This window comes from Somniosus microcephalus, unplaced genomic scaffold (genome assembly GCF_052327205.1).
Source record: "Somniosus microcephalus isolate GS21.2 unplaced genomic scaffold, FLI_Smic_1.0 unresolved_chr1, whole genome shotgun sequence".
Taxonomy (NCBI): domain Eukaryota; kingdom Metazoa; phylum Chordata; class Chondrichthyes; order Squaliformes; family Somniosidae; genus Somniosus; species Somniosus microcephalus.
This window is the reverse complement of record NW_028225179.1, coordinates 137269258-137275257: the sequence shown is the minus strand read 5'-3', so window position 1 is coordinate 137275257 and position 6000 is coordinate 137269258.

Genomic DNA, 6000 nt, shown 5'->3' with positions numbered 1-6000 from the left:
GAAGCATCGCCAGGGCACCCGCCGCCCTGCTGCAGCACAGCGGTCTGGCCTTCACCAGATTGCTGCGCTTGCTGCAGTGCCAGCACGGCCGAGTGCCAGTGTCTCTGGCGACCAGCGAGCACCTGGCATCAGGCAGCTTGCCCCCATTGATGCAGCCACCACTGCCACTCCCCCAGCCAAGCTGCGACGAACTGCTGGAGAGACTGATGCTGCCCAGCCACAGCTGTAGCAGTCAGCAGCCGGCCCCTCCAGGGCCGGACCTCGTCTAGGCCGACCCCCAAGGGCATCTGCCGTCACGCATTGTGCCCCTCAGGAGCCTTCCCCCAGCCTTGCAACACCCACAGGGCCCAGGTTGAGGCGGAGCAACAGGTCGGGCAGGGGCTGGAGAAGCCTGCACAAGGACTCGCCCTGTCGGCACACCAAGTAGAGTGTGTTGCCAACTGTTTTTTTATATGGGGGTGTTTGTGTTCTGTATGGGGGGGGCTTATTTTGCTAAGGCTGAAGATGAAGGCAAATGTGTTTTTATATGGGGGTGTTTGTGTTCTGTATGGGGGGGTTTGTCTTGGTTAGGCCAAGGATGAGGCCAATTGGATGGACAAGTTTTGTTATTCCTCCCCAGGTTGTGGGAGTGAGAGATGTTTGTGACTGTTTTTTGGGGGTGTTGTCTGTTTTTGTGTTTCATGTGGGAAGGGCCCTGAGTTTGTTAAATAAAGCTTTTTATTTATTCAGCTTGTCCAGGTGTCATGTTTCAAGTGGTTGTTGCGTTACCCGGCTGAGGGCTTGCGGAGCGGCTGCATTCAGGTGCGTTCATTGCCACAAGCCATTCCCTGACAGGGGGCCTAGAAGTGTCGTTCAATAAGCCGCCGGCGGACGGCCCTTGGACCTTGTGGCTCCCTCCTGGGCTGGTACTCCTCCTCCTCCTCCTCCTCCTCCTCATGGTCCTCCTGCTCGTCCTCCTGAGGTGGTGGTCCAACGTGAGGTGGCAGTGCCTGAGTCCTGCGGATAGCCAGGTTGTGCAGCATGCAGCAAACGACGACGAACTGGGAGACTCTATCCGGCGAATACTGGAGAGATCTGCCGGAACGATCCAGGCAGCGGAACCGTTGCTTGAGGATGCCAATCGTTTGCTCTGTGATGTTCCTTGTGGCTTGATGGCTTTCATTGTATGCCTCCTCCGCAGGGGTCCTGGGCGCGCGGAGCGGGGTCATGAGCCATGTACACAAAGGGTAGCCCTTGTCCCCAATAAGCCATCCCCTTGGTGGAGGCTGTGCCTCGAACATGTCAGCCACAGTAGTCTGGCGCAGGATAAATGCATCGTGGCTGCTTCCTGGAAAGCGGGCATTGACAGCTAGGATGCGCTGCCTGTGGTCACACACCAGCTGTACATTGAGGGAATGGTAGCCCTTCCGGTTGCGGTAATCCTCGGCATTGTCGATAGGTGCCCGCATAGCCACATGCGTGCAGTCAATGGCGCCCTGCACCATGGGGAAGTCGGCGATCCTGGCAAATCCGACTGCACGCTGCTCCTGCCTCTCTAGGGTCATGGGGAAGGAGATGAATTGGTGTCTCCTTGCGAAAAGGGCATCGGTGACCTGCCGGATGCAGCGATGCACGGCGAACTGGGAGATGTTCGCTATGTCCCCAGCAGCGGCTTGGAATGAGCCGCTTGCATAAAAGTTCAGAGCCACCGTGACCTTCACTTCCACCGACAGAGACGTCCTGCACATCAGCTGTGGACACAGATCTCTGTGAAGCAGCTGGCAGATCTCTGCAACCACCTCCCTTCTGAAACGCAGTCTCTTAACACAATGCGCGGCAGTCATGGTGAGATAGGACACCTGCTGGCGGTATTCCCTGAGTGGGTAAGGCCTACGTTGCCGACGCCTGATGGCCCCTCTGCGTCTAGGCATGGCTGGCCCTCTCACACAGCGTCTGCGAGCCCTTCGCACATAATGCTGGAACTGAGGGTTGGAACCCCATGCAGCCCCCATAATAAACTTGCAAACAGTGAAATCACAAAGAGTCAAATGTCCAAGCTCTGGCCAGAAGCCAAAAATACCTCTCCTATGTTGTCCCAAATCAGGAAGGTCTGTTCCTTGGTCTCTGTCCAGAAATCCAAAGCACTCAAGTCATTGCAGCAAAATGGCTGGCCTTTATAGTTGTGGTAAACCACTTTTATCGTTCACTATCGTTACACTATGGTTATCACTGTTATATCGTTACACTATGGTTATCACTGTTTACACTGTTGTATCACTACACGAGGTCGCCTCCTGTCGCGCTGTTATACCTGGGCTGACCACTGCTGACTCCGCCCATGGCTCCACCTACCTGCCCAGGTATAAAGGTGGTCGACTGGCTGGTATTCCTCCTTGCTGGATCCGATCACCCACGAGGGTGGGCTCTGTTATTTAGCCAATAAAAACCTATAGTTACTTTCTTAACTCGTCGCTTTTCATTGGATGAATTGATAGGTATATCAATTATATTGGCTAAATTTTAAAAATGTCTAACGACCCAGCCAGACGCCCAGCTACAACAGCCACAGCAGCCGGCCTGGCTGCGAGCCCTCCGACCGCCGTACCTGGATCTAAACCCACAGGCAGCAAACTCAGCCCTCGACTTCAAACACTGGCTGAGCTGTTTCGAATCCTACCTGGGAGAATCCGGCATGCCTCAGAGATCCAAACTAAATGTTCTGACCGCCCAAGTGAGCCCTAAAGTATTCGCACTCATACAGGACCTTACTACATACGAGGCCACCATCAACCTGCTGAAACAGCAGTACCGGAGCCCGGTAAATTCTATGTATGCCAGACACCTCCTAAGATCCCGCCCGCAACAGCCAGGAGAGTCTGTAGATGAATTTTTACGGGCGCTACAAACACTCGGCAGGGACTGTGACTTTAAAGCGGTAACGGCTGCAGAAAATACTGAAGAGAATATCCGCGATGCCTTCGTGAAAGGCCTTCGGTCCGACTACTCACGGCAAAGACTGCTCGAATCAAAGGACCTCGACCTGAACACAGCTGCAGCCCTCGCCCGCTCCCTGGAAGTGGCCCATCGGGACCTCGAGGCGTATTCCAGGTACTGTACTGCGCGACCCTGGGACTCCGGCCCGACCCCGGCCGCAATACCCCTCGCAACGCCGCCTCTGGGACCTACCTCAGCGTCGGCGTCCCAGAACCGATCGGGACCGCCACCCCCGGTACCGGCTGCAACATCGGACCCCCGCGATCGGGCCGCCGGCTGCTTCTTCTGTGGCCAGGCGAAACACCCGAGGACGCGCTGCCCTGCGAGAAACGCGACTTGCTCCCATTGCCAGAAGAAAGGCCACTTCGCTAAGGCCTGCAGGGGGAGAGCCACAGACGCCAGCAGTGCCTCATGCGAATTGTGGGGGCGGCCATCTTTCATCCAGGCCACAGATGCCAGTATCCCCTCGTGTGAGTCGTGGGGGCGGCCATCTTTGATCAAGGCAACCGACACTAGCAATGCCTCATGTGAGTTGTGGGGGCAGCCATCTTATTCAACCTCGTGGGCGCCGCCATTTTGTCCACCGCAGTCGACCGCCACCTTGTCGCCAGACCCGACCACCGCCTCACCCGCAGACTACAGCAGCTCGCTCAGCCATACACTAGCCTCCGTCACACTGGACCAAGCTCGCCCGCATCACCTGTCCAAGTCCATGATGGACATCAAAGTAAACAGCCACGCCACGACCTGCCTGTTCGACAGCGGAAGCACGGAGAGTTTCATACATCCAGACACGGTGAGCCACTACTCCCTCACTGTCCGGCCAACGCGCAACCGGATCTCGATGGCATCGATGTCCCATTCTACAGACATCAGCGGCTATTGTATTGTGACCCTGTTGGTTAGGGGCACGGAGTATAAAAATTTTAAACTCCTCGTCCTGCCCCAGCTCTGCGCTGCTGTCCTACTAGGGCTGGACTTCCAATCCCACCTGCAAAGTGTCACTTTGGCATACGGTGGACCCCTCCCCCCACTCACAGTCGACAACCAGCAGCCTTTAAACCGCCCACCGCATACCACCTGCGGCCTATCCACCCTCAAGGTCCCGCCCCCCTCCCTGTTCGCTAACCTCACCCGCGACTGTAAACCCGTCGCCACCAAGAGCAGGCGGTACAGCGCCGGGGACAGAGCTTTTATCAGCTGTGAGGTGCAGCGTCTCCTGAAGGAGGGCATCATCGAGAGGAGCAACAGCCCCTGGCGTGCCCAGGTCGTAGTCGTTAAGACCGGCGATAAAAACCGCCTAGTCATCGACTACAGCCAAACCATAAACCGGTACACCCAGCTGGATGCATACCCCCTTCCCCGCATATCTGATATGGTCAATCAGATTGCGCAGTACCGGGTATTCTCCACCATCGACCTTAAGTCGGCCTATCACCAACTCCCTATCCGCCCTGAGGACCGCCAGTATACAGCCTTCGAGGCGAACGGCCGCCTCTACCACTTCCTTAGGGTTCCCTTTGGCGTCACCAACGGGGTTTCGGTCTTCCAAAGGGAGATGGACCAGATGGTTGACCAGAACGGGCTGCACGCCACGTTCCCCTATCTAGATAACGTCACCATCTGCGGCCGCGACCGGCAGGACCACGATGTTAATCTGGAAAGATTCCTCCGTACGGCCCAACGGCTGAACCTCACCTACAATAAGGAGAAATGTGTGTTTAACACCTCGCGCCTTGCCATCCTCGGCTGCATAGTAGAGAACGGAGTCATCGGCCCCGACCCCGAAAGAATGCGCCCCCTCATGGAGCTTCCCCTCCCCCACTGTCCAAAGGCGCTGAAGAGAACCCTGGGGCTCTTCGCCTACTATGCCCAATGGGTGCCAAATTATGCAGACAAAGCCAGACCCCTCATGAAGTCCACCTCCTTCCCCCTGACGGCAGAAGCGTGCGCAGCCTTCTCCCTCATTAAGGGAGACATTGCTAAGGCCACAATGCACGCGGTGGATGAGCCTATCCCTTTCCAAGTGGAGAGCGATGCATCCGACTTCGCCCTAGCCGCAACCCTAAACCAGGAGGGGAGACCGGTGGCCGCCTTCTCAAGGACCCTCCAGGGCCCTGAGATCCGAAACTCTTCGGTCGAGAAGGAGGCCCAGGCGATCGTGGAGGCTGTACGACGCTGGAGGCATTACCTGGCAGGCAAACGATTTACCCTCCTCACCGACCAGCGTTCGGTCGCTTTTATGTTTAATAACAAACTGAGGGGCAAAATCAAGAACGACAAGATCTTGAGGTGGAGAATCAAGCTCTCCACCTATGATTATGATATCTTGTACCGGCCTGGTAAACTGAACGAACCCCCAGATGCTCTATCACGAAGTACATGCGCCAACGTGCAAACTGATAGACTGCAGACCCTCCACAACGACCTTTGCCACCCCGGGGTCACCAGACTTTACCACTTCATTAAGGCCCGCAACCTGCCCTACTCCATCGAGGAGGTCAGGACCATGACCAGGAACTGCCAAACCTGTGCCGAATGCAAACCGCATTTCTTTAGGCCGGACAGAGCAAGCCTGATCAAGGCCACCCGCCCCTTCGAGCGCTTGAGCATCGATTTTAAGGGGCCCCTCCCGTCCTCTGACCGCAATGTGTACTTCCTCAACATTATTGATGAGTACTCCCGTTTCCCCTTTGCCTTCCCCTGCCCAGACATGACCAGCACCACGGTCATCAAATGCCTGAACGACCTCTTCGCCTTGTTCGGGTTCCCGAACTATATACATAGCGACCGGGGCTCCTCCTTCATGAGTGAGGAACTTCGCCAGTTCCTATTAGCGAGAGGTATCGCTGCAAGCAGGACCACCAGCTACAACCCCCGAGGGAACGGCCAGGTGGAAAGAGAAAACGCGACTGTCTGGAAGGCCGTTCTCTTAGCCTTAAAGTCTAAGGGCCTCCCAACCTCTCGCTGGCAGGAAGTCCTCCCGGCAGCGCTGCATTCCATCCGGTCACTGCTTTGCACTGCCAT